The following is an 18,532-nucleotide window of genomic DNA, read 5'->3' as shown; positions in this document are numbered from 1 at the left end:
AGGATTCCTCTTGCTCTGTTTTAAATGCTTTTGGTCTCACCGGTTCAACTTTTCCCCATTAAGTTCTTACACATAATACTGGTGAAGTTGGCTTTGCTTTCATGCTATTCACAATTAGGAAGGTATTTCAAGATATTTTTATTTCAGCTATCTTCTTGCAGTTTGTGTTTACTAGTCTGTCTCACTAGTCTGTGTCTGTCCCGTAAATCAAAGGACCATGGAAAATGGTAAAAATGATGACATTTAAAAATATTTTTTTTTTTTACTTCTAAAAAAGGTTGCAGATGAAATCTGTGGAACTATTGTCTGAGGTCAGTGAAAAAGAAAGTCTGATAAAAATAATTGTTGCAGCAAGAGTGCAAACTGCATGAGAATCACTAGGTGCAAGGATAGAGATGTGTTATTGACACAGGTGTGCCTCAGTGAACGTTCTCGTGGTGTGTGCTCCCTGTGTCCTGGTCTCTGATTGCCTTGCCTTGGGAAAGCAAGTGAATACCATAGCTCTTCTTCTGCCAACAGTGTTAATGAGAGGGAAGCAAGGCTGCTGGAGCCCTTCCAGGTCTCATCCCAATGCAATGTGTAGCAGAGCTGGAGTGTATCAGGCTCAGGACCTTTCAGTGCTTTCTGGTTGTGGTTTTAAGCATTGTCACAGTATAGTTAATGTTCCAAGAAACTTTTGGCAAATTTCCACAAAAAAGCATGTAAGGAAACAAAGCTACCATGAGTTAAGATGGAAGATTTTTCCTGGATTAATGATTGCTTAATAGAAAACAAAGGGCAGGGCTAGGATTAGGCTTAAAGTTAGCTTTTGTACTGAAAGGAAATTGCTAATAAACTGACACAAAGATTTGTCCAGACAGACAGATATTCCTAGGACTTCTGTTTTTCAATATATCCATGAGGACTTACTGAAAGGAATTGATTAACAAGGTTGCAAAGTTTGTTATTATTGCAGACTCACTGCTGCAGAGTACATCTAACATGTACCCACATTTTAGGTATTGGATGTGGACTTGGTAAACCACTTAAAAAGTTAAAAGAGTTAAACCACTTGTGAAAGTTTGCAAAGATGTGCCTCACCTTGGTGTCAGTCAAGATGGCAGCCATCACAGTGATACTGGATAGGATTTTGTAACTATTTCAGGTCTTTGGGTGAGGAGCAGGGTACTAATGAGAACAGATGCTTCAGCTCTTTTCTCCACAAACTGTGCACTGGAAATCCTGATAAAAGAGATGTGTTAAAACAATCAAACAACACTGCATTTGTGAGATTTCTGAGCATGTCTCTTTCTTTTCCATTAAGTATTTTGTAATTTCTGCTGATTTTTCTGCAAGCCCTTTTGATTATACTTAGTGCAGCCTTGATGCAGCATGCTTGAATTGCTGTATCAGTGAGATTTGCTAAAATATGTCACACATGAATTGTAGGCCATTATCTATCATTAACTCATCTAGAATTTCATGGCAAAGTAAATGCTATGTATAATGTGTTTTCTCAGTTGTTACTGGCTATGTTGCTTTAGTATATCAGAATATGGCTGATAGTAGAGTCACATGCAGTTTAGATATATGGAAACTAGTTTTGGGGGAAGAATGGTTTTAATTAATACTTGGTAATATTTAGAATTATTTATGTTTTTTCAGTTAATTTAGAGGTATTTAAATTAGAATTTATAATGTATTTATTTCTAGCAAATACAAACTTATCATCATACTAGTCTACAGAACACTTAGGACTAGGGTCAGGTTTTCATGCATCAAAAGTTGCAATTAGATGTCTATTAAAATACATCCTACCTATTTTATGTGGTGTGTGTAAACTGATCATCTTGTCTGCCAGCAAAAAGAAAGAGTGGTCAAAACCATCACAAACAGTTGTGGTTTCTAGTTCTCTTTCCTTTTGAGAATGGTGATACAATGAATATTGTTGCTCTGTGTGTGTTTGTGTATGTGTGTGTGTAGCAGGAAATTTTGGGTTTGAGAAATTGCTGCACTAGATATCTGCTCTTATTGAGCCTCTTCTGAATGCCAGCAATCCTGTTCTTCCTTCCCTTTTTTATTCTTTCAATTGAGGATATTTTTCAGCTTGCTGGTTCCAGCAGGGTGAGGTCAGCCATTATCAAGAACCATGGATTCTCCAACTGCCTATTTGCATCTTAAGGTGCCTGAATAGTTCTGAAAATCTCCACAGCTCCTTTTTGTGGAGATATTTGATCTTCTGCTGATTTATGTTTTGTTGATACTTATCTCAGTTTGTCCACTGATATTTTGTTGAGAAGATGAGTTGTAAGCAGTCCTATGTGTACCACCTTCCAGTCTTTGTGTACCACCTTTAGTGTTTAGAACTGGTGGGGGCAGAACCTTCTTTATGAAAAGAACATCAGCAGAGTGGAATATCTCAGTGTTTCTTCTCATTTCTGTTTGTTTCATCTCATCATCTCATCATCAGTTAATTTTCTGAAGGCTAGCTACTGCTTTGCTCAATGTTTTCTATACCATGCCTTCCTATAATTAAAAGACTGTTTCCACTAAAATTATTGGGAGCCTATAAGCAAATTAGTAAATATTTTTGTGGCATAAAACAATTACAGAATTACCTTTTTATGGCATAAACCCCCTGAAAATAGTATTTTCTTGGTCTGACTAAAATTTGATCATCTTCTATCAGACTTGTTTTCCGACCGTCATCTGAAGATTGTCCTCAGACTGACATGAGCTCCATTTCTAGACTTATGTTTATGTTTATTTCTGGGTTCAAATTTGTCTTTTTTTATCCTACTTTTTACTATGAGTACTAGATAGATTTCTTCATCAGCTTATTTGAAAAAATTGTCCTGAATGATACATATTTTTTTTAATACTAAAGCAATTATATCCTTTGTCCCTTAGTATTGCCTGGGAGATAGCACGTGTTGCTATTGTTTGAGATGTAATGCTGCTTTGTAATAACTTGGACATTTTGTGTGTGGATTTGGTTACTGTATGGTATACTTTATGACTACATTAAGTTAAATATTGAAAGTTTATTGTGTGATCATATTTGTTTAGCCTAATGTAGATATGTTGGAAAATCAAAAACAGTGGCTTGATTTTCTCACCTACTAACATTTTTCATAGAATTAATACCATTTTCTTTTACATATTTCTGATGAACAATGGTTTCAGCAATGAAGTTGTCATAGTGAGAGGTAAAAGTCTGTGTTCATTAACTCAGGAAAATAAAAGCTCAATAAGACTGTACAGAGTAAGGAACAAGAGGACTGACATGAAAGGGTAGCAGAATGAAAAATTTCAGGGACTTGAGTGACTTGTGAGACATGATTAATCTCATACATAGGTTGTAAAAAAGCTTTTAAATCATTCTGCTCCTCACTGGTCACAAGTTCCCAAAGAGAAAAAAGGTTAATCTTGTTGGCTGGTTGGGCAGGTGGAAGGCACTGTACTGCAGCTCTGGACCTAAAATGCGATTGGGTAGAGAAGAGGCAATGAATTAGAAGAAATTGATGTAAATGTGAACCTGATTTTGGTGTTGCAATTAATTATTTTTAGAGATAGTAAATTTCTAATTTGCTAAAGTTTTAAATAACCTTTTAAAACTTTAATTAAAAATTTTTCATAATTCAATTAGGTAACATTTTCTTCATTTTGACAACTAGCTTGATCCCTTGTTTTTAATTTTTCACTGTCATTGTTCTGTAGATGCTTTTTCAGAAAGTTTATATATTAATCAGAATTTTGACCTAGCCTAGTAGTTACCATTCTTGTCAGGTCTTTTTGATGATGCTTCTCTATTGACTAAAGAATTAATATGGAGAATATTTACCAAATTCTGGAAGTTTTCTTCTTAGAAATTCCATATTTAAACCTGCTATATTTATGAAAATGCATGTGTTGCATCTTCTAACTTATCAGCACATTTCCTTAAAGATAATAGGATTGCATTGAAACAGGACCCTATCTAAATATGTGCATATTTAGATATGTGCTTTTGAATAACCTTCTAACTCCCTATGTACACAAAAGCACTCTCTTTCTCTCTCTATATATGTTGAAGATAAAACTGTAATGTAAATTTGTAGACATTAATTTTTCTATATATTTTGTTAATTTACAGTATCCAGATAAATTAGTATCGATTTTCATTTTGGATACTAAAATTGTAACTATTAATGTGACTATATTTGCTTGTCCAATACCTCAGTGCCAGGTTTTGCTATTAAGATTAGGTAAAGTACATTTTGGCTACATTTTAACTATGAGTTTTTAGAATAGTTAAGACATGTAGGTAAACAAGCCACAGTATATATAGGCAGTGTAAGGTATTTTTAAAAGGTCATCTCTGTAAGTTCAGCTACAAATAACTTTTTTTTTTTTTTGTGGCCAGTCATCTTGTTGCCATTATTTACGTTATGAAAATTCTATTAAAACATATTAAAAATGTTTTTGTATTTTTTATGGCTGAATAATTCAGACCACATTATCAACACTGTTTTGTGATTTATTTTTAGCTTTTTTATTCAGAAATGTTTTCTAAATTTAGGGAGGCATAAAGTTGACAAACAGCTACATATGTTTTTCCAACCCTCTTCCTACTGCCTGACTTTGTCAAGAGTGTAAAATTATGTAGTAGAGAGTAAAATATGGATTAAGCAAGATTCAATCATCCTGAAAGAGTCACTGCTTTGTTTTGTGTTTTAGTTTACTCCCATTATTATTTCTTTTTTCTTTTTTTTCTCCTCTATGTGTCCATGTTTTGTTGCCCCTTGCTTTTAAGCAAAATTATGTGATTTATCATAGTGCTTTACTTTGGATCCTAGCTTCCTAAAATAATTCAATACATAGCTCTTTTTTAGTGTGCTTTTATTTCAGCAAGCTGGTTTTTGCACAATGGGATAGTGTTTGGACACCTGAAAATTCAAATGAAAAGGAAAACTTTTACCTGAGTAGTTTTTGACCAACTTTTCTATGTAGTGCATGCTATTTGTAGAAATTTGGCAATCTATGTACATTTTCTATATATTGGATGCACTTGCTTGTGCAAACTCAAGCTGTTGTATGTTTTGCTTACCATATTAGTGCAGCATGTCACATGTTATCTGGGTCACATCACTTACGTGTTCTGAGTAGTTGCTACTTTATGGCCAGGCTTCCACATTTGTGCATCTGATTCTAGTTTGAATGATGACAGATGCCCAGAGCTCAATGTAGAGAAACAAATCCCTGCTGAAATCTGCAGTAAAACCAAAAAGGCTAACCCAAAGAGTGAATATCTCTAGAAAAGTCTAAAGATGGAGAGACCGAGAGAAAAACAAGCAATGCAACAGATTTTGGATTGACCCAGAAAGAGTTGTAGAACTAATTGTTAATCACTAATCATGGTACGCTATAGTTAGTACAACATTAATTTGACTGATTGTTAAGTATTTTGGGGAGAAAGAAGTTTCATTTGCCATCAGATTCACAAGTATGTAGTTAGATTTTAAATACCTTTCTTACCACTAAGCATGTATCTACAACCCGAAAACAGCAGCCACCAAATACCATTTGGTGTTTGCAGCTGGTTTGGACAGTATACTCAAAGGCTAAGGCACATGTTCACGTTTTAGCACAACCTCAGTGCACCCATGCAAATTTTTCATTGTATCTAAGTCACATGCAAGCAGATTTGGGCTGAATTTGCAAAGCTTTCTTTTCCACCTAAAAACTGATTTTTCTTTCTGTGAGGTTTTTGGTTTTTTTTTTCTATTTTGGCACAGTTCATGTGAAGCAGGCTTTAAAACATTGGGCATAAGTCTGAGAGTAATAATAACCATGGGTCTGAGACAGAGTAGAATTAGTAGCAGCTCCAGGTATCAGTGGGTGCGAAGGTCTCTGTCATTAAGGAACACACTAAATAAACATGCTGGAATATGATTGCTTTATTGCTCTTTGCTCATTTTATGTCATTTTATTGCCCTACTAATGACTATAGAATTAGGTGTGTAAGGGAGGTCTGAAAATGTAGAACTAAAACAGGTACAAGTGTGTGCTTCCTGTAGAGATTCCAGCTTCACATCATGGATGATGAAGAGACTAATTTACCTTGCATAGATGAGTGAGGGTAGGGAGAGAGGCAGAGAGGGACCTCAAGAACAGATCCATTTCTAGGCATCATCCCCACTTTAGAACCCTTGATGATTTCTATGTGCCTTTATAGCGATCCTAGTAGGAGAGGCTGTGTCATTTCAAGTAGTGCTTTTTTTCCTCCACTGTTAGCCAAATGGTGTATTCCTGATCCAGGGGCTGTACATGAAAATACACAGATAAGAATTAATTACATACATGTTTAACTGGTGAATAAAATAGTCTAATTTATGATAATGCCAGAGTCAATCTGGCATGCTGGTGTAACAGTATCACTTCTGAGGACAGAAAGTACTGATGGGCTAATAGTTTTACTGCTTTCTCTTTTGCATGCACTGCAGTTTACAAAATCAATAAAGAATGTAGTACCTCAGCAGACTTACAATTTAGACTGTAAGATTCTCTGTTCTTGACTAAAGTCCTGTTGTATCTAAATAAGGGGAGTTAGTTTAGAAGTGATTTTCTGTGTTGTCACTTTCTTCCAAGGGAAAGGAGGATGTATTACCCATAAGGTTTCAAGTAATGTAAAAGGCAAAGCAAAGAATGCTGCTGAAGCAGGTGGATATTTTTGAAATACGAAAAGCTAAAAATGACATGCTTTTATTTGGATCTTATGAGCATGAAGTTATATTTGGGGTGCAGAAAGCAAATTGTGTTTCAGAACTTTATGAGTGACCAGTGCATATTTTTTTTGGATTTAAGAGTTGCTCATAAGTGTACAGACTACACATACATAAGAATGTATAGAATTATTAAGCACATTGAAATAAAAATATATAAAGCAATAAATAGGTAGTGTGTGCCTAGCTAAAGCTTAGCATTTAAAAGTGCAGTTCACTCCACCCAAGAAAAGTCAGAAAGGCTGCAAGAGTTGTAAAGTAGTTCTCAAGGTTACTACAAAACGTCCCTTTGTTTCTTTCATGCCTTCAGTCTTCTTGAAATGCTGTGCACATAGTCAAATTAAAATTGTTTTTCTTTCAGGCTTTTCTACTACAAATCCTGTTTTACTATGTAGTTTGCCCAGTTTACCTAAACATTAGTCATCCAAAGAGCAGGGGATCTTTTATTCATACGCTTCTATGTCAACAGAACTGCAGTCTTAAAAACCATTTTGTCTTCTATTCCCTATATGTAATCCTTCCAGATAGTATTTCAAGACATTGTATAAGTTCTGTGTTTTTTTTTACTTTACAAGTGGAAGAAAATCTGGCATCAATGTTGTCTGATGACTTAAGCATTTTCTTTAATCTTCAGAAATGCCTTTATACCTTGAATGAAAGCACAGTATTCTCAACCTTTATAATCCAAATAAGAATTTTATTTAGGAACATAGTTGTTTTGCATTGCAGGTATCTTAGCATTTATTTTGCTTTTCTTGGCTGCAGGTATTACCTAGAAAGGAGGATGGAAACACAGCCTAGGAAATCAGCCTTTCCTCATCTGTGTATGAAGAACTGAAGTGTCTGTGCTTTGTTGTTCTCTTTTTTGAATGTAAGTAAAGTTTTTCTGCATGCTTCACTAACCTCCTTGCTTGCTAGAGACTGTAGCATCACCTGACCTGTTTCAACATGCCTCTTACTCAGAAACCAATGGCCCTTTAGAGCTGTGAAAATCACGTGCTCCTGAAAGTCTCATAAATATCTACGAAATTGGAGAAGCTCATGGTAGGTTGGTGGAAGATATGCACACCTCCAAAATTTTTGGTGAATGGTAGCATTATTTTGTCCACCCAAGGCTGTGTGTGCTTCTCATCAGGCAATTGTTCCCTCATCATATCTTACTACTTTCTCCAGTTCAGATTTTCCAATAACCTTCAGGGAAAAGCTGGAAGACCTGTGAGCCACTAGTTACTTCATTCTTTTTTTAAATTGGTAACCTTTAGTCAGCTAATTAAGGACTTCACAACTCCAACATGTATTGACCATGAAAACCTTATACTTGAAAGCTGATGATTTTTTTCTTCTGATTTCATTAGACTTTGAATGATCAGACGTTCTTCAGTTCTGGGCCTTAAATATACATCACTTGAAAAAATATTCTTCCCTTTTCCACTTGTTAAGTGAATTCTACCTTGAGTGTTTTCCTCTGCCTCCCAGTGAGCTCCATGATTCTTGTTCCTTCCTTCAAAACACAGAAGCAGGTTGTGTTTTGAATTCAGTCCCACTTGGTTCATCATGATGATTTTTTTGTAAATTTTTCATGTTTAATAACACTACTTTTGCTCAATTTGTGCAAACATCTTTTGGACTTGTTACAATTTGATTTTCTGTCAGGGATAGTTCCAAAGAAGAGAAAATGATGGGCAGAGGAAATGATGCTGGTGTATATCTTATTTGCAATTCTAATAACATCTTTGTGAATTTGAACACATTAGTAAAGAGCACTTCATTCAAGTGCATGTTACCACAGAAATTGCTAAACATGCCTAAGAATAATGCTATTCCAATCTGGGCAAATTAGATGGATAACATCATTTACAGCACTTGTTAATTATGCATCAGATTAATCACAGCATAATTCTGTTAATTGGTTATCACAACAAGGTTAACTTTCTGTCATTTATATTTCTTTAATTTTTAATTAAAATAATATACTTTTTTTTTTCACTGGCCACCTTATAAAAAATAGTCATGATGCAAATGTTCAGCGTAATAAGACTAGAAGAGATTTCCTGAGTCACCAATTTGGCTGACTTCACCAACCCATATAATACCTTTCATAAATTTCTCTCCATGTCTTAAAACCAGTTAGGCTCCTTGCCTCTGCTGCCCAAATGGAGGAAGTTTTTTGCAGTGCCAAAACCCTGACATGTGTAGAAGCTTTCCACTTGCCAGCCTCAAATTTATGCCTTTGTTCCTATGGCAGAATTGTTTTATTGTCTAAATATGTTTTTCCCCTATGTAGCTTACAGCCCATGATTTATTTGTAGAATAAACTCCCTCTCACTTTTCCCTTTCGTGAGATGGGCAAACCAACTCCTTTTAATCTCCTTCAGTAAGATCTGCATTTTTGTGCCCTGAACATGGCTGGCAAGCCATTAGTGCTCCTTAATTCCAGCTGTAATGGGAGCTTTTAGCTCTGCTTCTTGCGTAGATGGAAGCAGAAATGCCATTCACTGTCAGATGAATGACAGATAGCAGGAGGTGTAGGTGAGTTCTGCTGGCTGTAGGAAATGAGTCCAGAAGTGATTGGCTGGCTTCTTATTTTGGCTAAATTAACAGACATGGCAGTGTCTTAATTACAGATGTTTGAGACAGCTTAGTCAATTTTTTCTAACCAAGTCCACCATGATAATTTTATTTATGTATACACCTGAAAAATAGGGAGTGCTATTAATGTTGGTAATTTAGCCTGGGCAGGCTAGAAAGCTGTTGTGATTCTTGGAGAATAAAAATTTCATTGAGAATTGTGATACTGGGAAACAACTGGAGAACAGTCCTGTGCTGGGGAGAGAATTAGAGGACTAGCTGGGAAAAGACTGTGCTGTGAAGAACCAGAGAGTCTTTGTAGACAGCAAGCAGAGCATGACCCAGCAGTGAATCCCAGGAGATGAGGGCCAACAGCATCCTGGGCTGTAGTAGCACCACTCAGGGAAATTATTATTTCCTTTTATTCAGCACTTGTTAGATGACATCTAAAATGGTGCATCATTGCTCACTCATCCCCTTCTTTCTGTGAGGAAGTAAATGGATTGACTGAAAAAAGTTCAGTGGAGGGCCACCAAGATGGTAAGGGGCTGATGCACCAGCTGAGGACAAGCTAATGGACCAGAGCTGTTTCAGCCTAGAGATGGCTTTGTGGAAGAGACCCTCACAGCAGTCTCTGGTACCTCAAAGCTGTTAATGAAAAGATGGGCTATCACTGTGGTGCAGGTAAGAGGGCTGTGATGGCTACGAGGACTAGAAGACTGTGCATGTAAGTTGAAATAAAAGTACTTCAGGCTGAATGTAAGGAGAAAAATTCCCATTGTGAGAACCAGGGGACACCAGATCCAGTAGGAAAAAAGAGTGTCCAGAGAGGTTAGGCAGTCTCCATTCTTCAAAGTATTTTCGAATGTGAGTATTTTAAGCCCTTAGCAATCTGGTGTGACCTGCATTGAGATGAAAGTTGAACCTGATGATCTCCTGAGAACCTTGAAGTAAAGGATTAAGAATGTATTCAAGATTCATTATGTCCACAGTAGTATTTGATACAGTTCCTTCTTTTAAACTCATAAAACTTGTTAATGAATGTTATACAAATACCCAGTCATATAGTTCTCTCCTGTATCTCTTCTTTCTTGACTGGGCTTTATGTTCAGTTGTCTTTCAGAAAATAACTCCCAAAGCAAGATTTTCTTTTTAATTTTAATTTTTCTTCCTTTTCCTTTTCCTTTTCCTTTTCCTTTTCCTTTTCCTTTTCCTTTTCCTTTTCCTTTTCCTTTTCCTTTTCCTTTTCCTTTTCCTTTTCCTTTTCCTTTTCCTTTTCCTTTTCCTTTCCCTTTCCCTTTCCCTTTCCCTTTCCCTTTTCTTTCTCTTTTCCCTTTTCTTCCTTTTTCTTTTTCTTCCTCTACTTCAAAACAATGTAATACAGCAATCTGCTACACTTTTAGTCATTTTAATTCACTTCATTCTTGGAAATTAGCAGAGTCCAGTATCCTGTTTTACCTTTGAGTATTTGTTTTTCTCTCCTAAATAATGCAAAGTATGACTTCACTTATGTAAAATCAAACTGGCTACATAAAAGAATGTGTCTTCATGTTTTTTAGTATTTATTATTTGTAGTATTCAATGATCCTGAACACTTTGGGTTCCTAAAGTTATTACTTCTGCTACACTTCCTAGGAATGATTAGTTTTCAGATATTTTTTTGTTCCTTTCAAGATAATAGTAGACAACAGTACTGTAGTTTTGTTTCTTTATTTTCCCCCCAGAAACACTATGTAGATCAAATAAGACAAGTCACATCAGTCTTCAGCTGGAAAATATTATGATTTATTATATGTAAAAAAAAAAAAAGTAAGTGTAACAAAGAAGTTCCAGTGTTGTTCAGAGTTTTGCTTAAAAGCTCAGGCAAGCCCAAGTTTTAGCAAGAAGTGCCATCTTTATTAGACCAAGCAGGACTTTCACTTCAAACAGCCAACACTGCTGAAGCCAACAGCTTCGGCTTTTATGTTGTTGATAGATTTAGCAGTCAGACAGTACAACTGCTAGACTTTGACTGTAGACCGTACATCACCTTAAAAAGAAAATTGTGTTAGTTCTATTTTTTCACTCACCTGCAGATTCTGAAAGTTTTCAAATAGCTTTTTCATTGTATGTGTAATCTACTTTAACATAAACAGGATACACCCAGTAGTGAAATTTCCATCACCTAAATGAAGTCATCTTTGTTTCCTTGAATACAACTGCTACTGAGTCAGCTTTCCAGATTCCTAAACAAATAGTTTTTTTTGATTAGGACAGTCTTTTCTACTGCTTCTTTTTCGAAGTTGAAGGACTATGTTTTCACAGGAAGTTATTTCTGCCATTCTTGTAAATCAGATAGGGCTATTTAAACACTAATGTGTTTTAAATGCCGATTTATTAACAGAACTCACTTAGCAAAAGTGGACTTTCACCTTAGATATTTTCTCACATGTCTAGTTAAAGCAATGTTGTCTAGAAGAGTAATCAATTTTAGGTGTTGTCAGGGCATTTCATCAGTAGCAAGTACACTCCACAGCTGTTTTTTCTCCTTAATCAGACGAGAAGATGTATATCTTTACTGCATTGTTTTAAAGAAAACTACAAAACTTTGGAGTGCAGCAACTTTTATGTGTCTTCAGAGATAAATTTAACAAATCTGTTGTGACTTCTCCTTTTTATCAAAATGGAGTGTAGCTTTGAGGAGGCAGCTTAACTTCAAGCTGTTCCTGTGACTGTGTATGTGCGTCACAGTCCTGTCCCCAGGAGATGTATCTGAACAGCGTCCCAGCAAGGTGGAGAAGTGACCCGTGTCTTCTGCATACCTTGTATTTCTGGTTGTCAGGCCAGAAGAGGTATCAGCAAGGAAAAGAACCTGTGCTTTCTCTACCTTCTAAAGAAAATTATAGTCCTGTCCTTTGGTCATGGAGATTTTGGATGCCTATTCACAAACCAGGCTTGCAGGCAAGACCATGAAGGACAACTATCCTCCATTTAGTAATAGTAACTTAATATTTTCTTTGTTGCTTTCTGAGGAATGTTCTTCATCTAGCTTATTTTTTGTTTGATTTTTAAGTCTGATTCTGTTAATCCTCAATTGGTATAATGCATCATTTCATGATTTCACACATTGCCATTTTTGCGAAGTTGGCTGACTATTTTCTTGAAGCTCATGCCCTCTGAAATATATTTTAAGTTGGTGACAACATTAATTATTGAACTAGGACATTAAAAATATTTTAAATTTTTTTAAGATATCAAAAATACTTTTCTTGGTATTTTTAAGCTGTAGATGTTGTATTATATGATGTATTTTCAGTTTTGAGAACGTGCTCCAGTGGAAAGTGTAGGAAGTGGGTCTCCATCCAGGCTCTCCACCTTCAGCTCTCTTTTCAGCTTTTGGGGAATTATTTATGTGGATTCACCTCACCTAACTCCAGGTGTTGTGGTTGTTTGAGCACTTTAGTTAGACAACCAGTGGGAGGAAATGAAGGTGATTCAGTTCAGCCTCCTGTTAAAGACAAGTTTGAGGAATATGTTTAGATGTGCTTGTTTCTGATAGTTATATACAAAGTGAATAGAACATGTGGTTTGTGTGCAGGCAATTGTATTGTAGACACGTGGACTCAAGTGTCATAAACACTATCTTTAGTTGTCCTTTGCCTCATTTCTCTGTTTATGAAAAGGGGACTATAGTTTTTCCCTCTCTCACAGATGGGGAAATAATGTTACTGATTGCAAAGTTCTCAGATAAAGTGATGGAGCCTTCGTACACAAATGCATTTAAAACAAGGAATACAGCCATTTGGATGTTGTTCAGGTCCAGAAAATCCACAAAGACTCAACTGTTATCTATTATAGTTCTAATCTATCTAATCTATCTAATATTGGAGGTAAACTTTATCATGTAACCTACATTACTGTAGCTACACAGTTTTTCGTATTTTATCTTGATGACTTGCATTGTGTTTTATGCATAACTGCACTTACAACCATTTCTCAAAGTTTCCTCTTACCTCCTCTCAAGATAGAGACTAATTAAAACTTTGCTAGACCACTTCTCTCTTATCTTCCATGCCATTGAATGTTTTTCTGCTCAGCTCAATCAGTGTTCTGGCTTCATTAGTTAAAAGAGATGCAGCCCAATTATTTTCTAATATTTATCATCAGCTTTTAAAGTGGACTTCTACTGATTTTGAGCTTGTTAAAATCACTGTTTAAAATCTGTTGGGAGCAGATATATCTGTACTTCTTTGAAGTCACAGTATTTAATGTTTTGTTCCTACCTGGGAACACACCTAACCTGTTAAAATTAAAGAGATAACGACTGGCCAATTGAAGAGTGTCTGGATGTGTACAGCAAAGGAAAGGTTTGAGCTCCTTCTCCAGAGGATTCTGCTTTGTGCTCACTGGGATCTGAATTTTCTGTGCTTAGAGTATGGATGCCTCTGCCAATAAAGATATCAGGTGTCCTTGATCTCCCTGATTCTTAAGACAGAATTCTTTGAGTTTTCAAGGAGATACTGTTGTCAGTTTCTGTCTGGTGAAAGCAAGAATTACTTTGTTCTCTTAAGAAATAAAATCTAATAATTTTAGGGAGAAGGCTTCAGGAAGACCTTATGGCAGGCTTTCAGTACCTGAAGGTGGCCTACAAGAAGGCTGGAGAGGGAATTTTTGTAAGGGCATGCAGTGATAGGACAAGAAGGAAAGGATTGAAACTGAAAGATTGTGGGTTTACATTGGACATTAGGAAGAAGTTCTTTACTGTGAGGATGGTGAGACACTGGAAGAGGTTGTCCAGAGAAGTTGTGGAGTCCTCAGTCCTGGAAGAGTTCAAGGCCAGGCTGGATGGAGCTTGGAGCAACTTGGTCTAGTGGAAAGTGTCCCTGCCCATGGCAGAGGAGTTGAAACTAGATGATTTTTAAGGTCTTTTTCAACCCTAATCATTCTATGGTTTTGTGAAAATCAGGGTGTTGTACACACATGCCTTCCTAGGCTGTGAGTTGTTCTAAAAACTTATTTATTTGATGCATAAAATTGAGTTATTTTGATATTTTAAAGAGCTGATCCAAAATATGGTCAAAACAGAGAATGTGCCTTTATGCTTTCTCATTGTTATTTTTGTTCAGGGAGAATTTGAAATTTTTTGTTCATTTGCCATAGTTTCACTCTAAACTGATAATCTTTAATATGCTCTGAATTTCTCATTAACTCATTTTTGCAACAACAGCAATTAGAGCAGTTGTTTAGCGAAGCATAACCATGCTAGTGTCTTGGAAGAGTTAAACTGAGTGTGTTGACACATCGTTCTTTCTACAGGAATGTGATGAGTCAGCTTAGGCTGTAGTTAAAAATATTAATTTTAGACAGAGTAACTGAAAAGAATGGCACTTGTCTGACTATTCAGCTATTTAATTAGCCTTTTACGTAGGACCAAGAGTTATATAGTCACTAGCATGGGCAGAAGTGTACTGAATTTGTTTTGAAATGTTATGTAGAATACATAACTCATTCAGCAGGGGATAAAATATATAAATTAGAAGACTTACTATGATTAATTGATCACAAAGAAAAGAAAGATTCCAAGCAAGCTGAAAAAAAGAATACCAACAAACCTTGCCTTGATACTGGTTAACCTCTTTTTGAACTCTTTTATTGTGTATGACAAAGGCAAAGGTGTTTATCTGTGGAAAAAAAAAATCTCATTATATGGTATTTCTAAGATAACTGTGGGTAAATTGTAAGTTAATTTTATCTAACTAGCTATATAAAACATTGTTTACGAGCAAGTTTGCATAAAACCTGCCAAGAAGGCTTATTAAGAAATTACTAATCACCAGGGGATGACTGAACAGGAGTGCTTAGTCTTACTTATCAGTAGTATGATGCCTGAACTCTTTCCTCTTTTCCTCTCATTTCACTCTGCTCTCCAGGACAATTCTCTGATTAATTTTCCTGTGTGTAGCAGAAAATAATAAGTTACCTGATTTAAGCGAATAATTAACAAGTGTATCCAGTCATTTAACTGTACCTCAGCAAATCTCACCACAAAATTCTATGCTACAAAAATCCTTTAAGCCCTCTAAATGGTCAACACTTCATGACTCTAGTGAGTTTTCAAGAATAAAATTAACTAAAGAATATTAAGTTAAAATAGAAATATTAAGTACTAAAGTCTACCTAATGGTAATTCACATACCTAAGAGTAAACCTAATCTGTTGCAATGTAAAAAGAAGGTTTTTATCCTTCCCCCCCATAAATATGCATAATTTTCTAATAGTGTCTGCTAACCTCAGATAGGGTTAGCAAATCTACTATTAATCTGGACACAAAGCAAGCACAGAAATGGATTGAACTTGCAAAATACAAATTTGCTATTAGTCGATGGAGAGAATCTGGACATGGACAGTAAAATGTGAATAGTTACTAAGAATGTATGTGTAGAAGGGAGAGGTTCCCCATCATATTAATTTTTGTAGATATACTCAGTGATAATTCAAGAGGCAAATTCAGCTGCCACAAAAACACTGACAATAAATTCCCGTGTGTATGTACTTAAACATATGTGTACATCAAACAAATTTTAAATCTGCATAACATTTGATATCTACATGGCTTGCAGTCTACTGTGGACATCCTTCTGGAGTGGCTAGATATTCTGTGTCCTCAGTCTTTATTGCCTAACCCTTGTATCTGGCATACTATGTTCTGACTGAATAGAAAATATTAGGATACACTAGACTAGATGAGATTGGAATAGAATAGAAAAGAATGTTTCAGTTGAAAGTGACTTACAACAGCCATCTAGTCCAACTGCCTGACCAAATCATCGCTGATCAAATTAAAAACTTGATGGGCATTGTCCAAATGCCTCTTAGACACTGGCAGTCTTGGGGCACTGATCATCTCTCTAGGAAATCCTGCATGTTTAACTACCCTCTGGTAAAAAAAATTCTTCCCAATGTCCACTCTAAATCTCCCCTGACACAGCTTTGAACCATTCCCATTCAGCCTATCTCTGGATATAAGGGAGAAGAGATCAGCATTTCCATCCCTCTCCACTCCCTGTCTTCAGAAAGCTGTAGATAGCAATGAGGGCACCCCTCAGTCTCCTATTTGAATGACTGTCTTCAAGCTTCCACTTCATTATTACTAATCATTCTAAATCTTCCCATAGAAATGTGCTACTTCAACTGGCATCGTCCTGGCCTTGACTCTTCCATCACCCTGATACAATGCTCTCCCTCAGTGCAGCTTGACATTTAGTGATAGCCCGTAGTGCAATGGTCCATGTTTGACCTCTTGGCTATGAAATGGCTTTTCCTCAAATATTTCCTACTGGTGGAAATGTTATTTGCTGGATGGCTGTCACAGATACACCATGGGTTTCACTAAACCATTGACTAATAGTAGCATGGGACCTCTGCAAAATGAAGAAGATACTGTCAATAATTTTGCTCTATGAAGATTGTGAGTGAATAAAACATGAGAATCAACCTCAAAACACCTTTCTGTTAAAGAGAGAATACAACTAAGGGTTTGTGAAGTGCAATGTGTCTTATACTTTGTGAGATGCTCCCCAGGTCACTCATGGGTGTATGTGTGCATGTGTAAGTGCTAAATAAAATCAGATAAACCAGGTAACTTTGTCTACCTTCACCTTAAGAGTGGATGTAACATCTCTTTGCATATGAAACCATTATATTACTATTGCTATCCTAGCAATCCCCTCAATGACACTATGGTAAATAAAGTGAATAACTAAATCAATCATTTATCTTTTTAGGATAAGACGGAGCAAATTATATTTGGAATAGAAAGGGAGAATCTAAAAGCAGGCCATGTCCTCAGCAAGTGTAAATTATCCTTAAAATTATCCTGCAGCTACTATTCTTCAGGCTCAAAATATTTTACAGCTTTTATATTCCTTTGATATTTCCCCTAGCTACTGACAGGGCAAATTCCAAAGTGGATGCAAGATTAAAACTGTAAATTGCTCATCAAAGAATTTGGAGTACTAGATCTCTTACTCAGCTTTGAAACTCTCATGTATATTACTCATTGAACATCTTAATAACTATTGGGGGACTATTTCAAGCTCTAAAGAGTGCTGTAGGGTGGATTTGTAGTATTTGACAAGTCAGACACCAGGCATGTTTTTTGGTTTTTATATTTATTCACATTCATGACTGTTGAAGTTGTAGCTGGTTGTTCTGAAAGAACAGTATTTTAACCCAAAAACTTAAATATGAAGACAATCAGACCTCACAATAATGGTCTGTTTTCTGTTACACCAAAATGAAAAAAAAAACAACAACAACACAACTCTCAACATAACTTATAAAATAAAGCTATATATTCTGTATTTTAGAGTGGAGCTCAACATAATGAATAACCAATTTACTGAAAAAAGAGGAAAATTCAATATGTGCAAGAATCTCCATTCTGTAGAATGCCTGGGGTGGTCTAAGAGTCTAAAAATGTGAGTAATGAAAACAGGCTTAGCCTGGATTTCCCACAAAGAGCTGTACTTCAGTTTCACCTGGCATGATTTGTTGCAGCGAATCTTACCACCTTGCCTAATAAGTGTGCCGTGAAAACCTGTTATTCAATTCTGGTACTGACTTTGCTTTTCTAGTGTTTTGTTTAACCACTAAATATTTTAGGACAAAGTGAAAAGTCTACATGCCATACATTTAGTTGTTGAAGGTGACAGTTGGTGCTGGATTTGAGTAGTATGAGATGATGAATTCGGTCACCTTAGTGGAAGCCTTCGTGCTATACATTTATTCTCATGATTCACAAATTGTTCTGAAAAATCCTTTCACATTAACCAGCTCAAATGCAACTTTGTCCTTGTTTGGCTCAGAAATTTTTGGGGGGGAGAGGGAGGCATGACAACATTACAAACCTTGCTGTAATATCTTAGAGTTGTAGAGGAATGTAGCCACGTTTCCATCATGTTGCATACATGTTAAGCAAAAAGGCTGTTTCTTTTTGAAGAAGCTTGGTAATACACATTTATACATTAATACACATTTATACTTGATCACTGATTTTTAGATCTGATACAACTCTAACATTTTTATTTATTTAAAAAATAAAAAGCCAACAATCTCTAGCAAATGAAGTAATGCCGCAGTGTTACAAAGCTTTCCATGTCAAACACGTCATAATTTAATGTTTTAGAATACAAGCAAACATTTCCCAGTCATTACTCATGGAATATTTATGAAGCACTTGG

The 18,532-nt window shown here is 35.9% G+C and overlaps 1 protein-coding gene across 1 annotated transcript in view; it reads left to right on the top strand.

Annotated features, from left to right (window-relative positions):
* Nucleotides 1–18,532, top strand: part of HNF4G (hepatocyte nuclear factor 4 gamma) — a 61,853-nt gene that overhangs the window by 17,674 nt on the left and 25,647 nt on the right. Inside the window, exon 2 of the mRNA XM_066179939.1 lies at nt 7,509–7,614. The gene's annotated coding sequence lies outside the window, so the exon portion shown is untranslated. The remainder of the gene's footprint in view (nt 1–7,508; nt 7,615–18,532) is intronic.

Source organism: Chamaea fasciata, unplaced genomic scaffold (genome assembly GCF_029207755.1).
Source record: "Chamaea fasciata isolate MVZ Bird 193981 ecotype frontalis unplaced genomic scaffold, bChaFas1.0.hap1 SCAF_1, whole genome shotgun sequence".
In the NCBI taxonomy this organism is placed as follows: Eukaryota; Metazoa; Chordata; class Aves; order Passeriformes; family Sylviidae; genus Chamaea; species Chamaea fasciata.
This window is presented reverse-complemented; position numbering and strand designations above follow the sequence as displayed.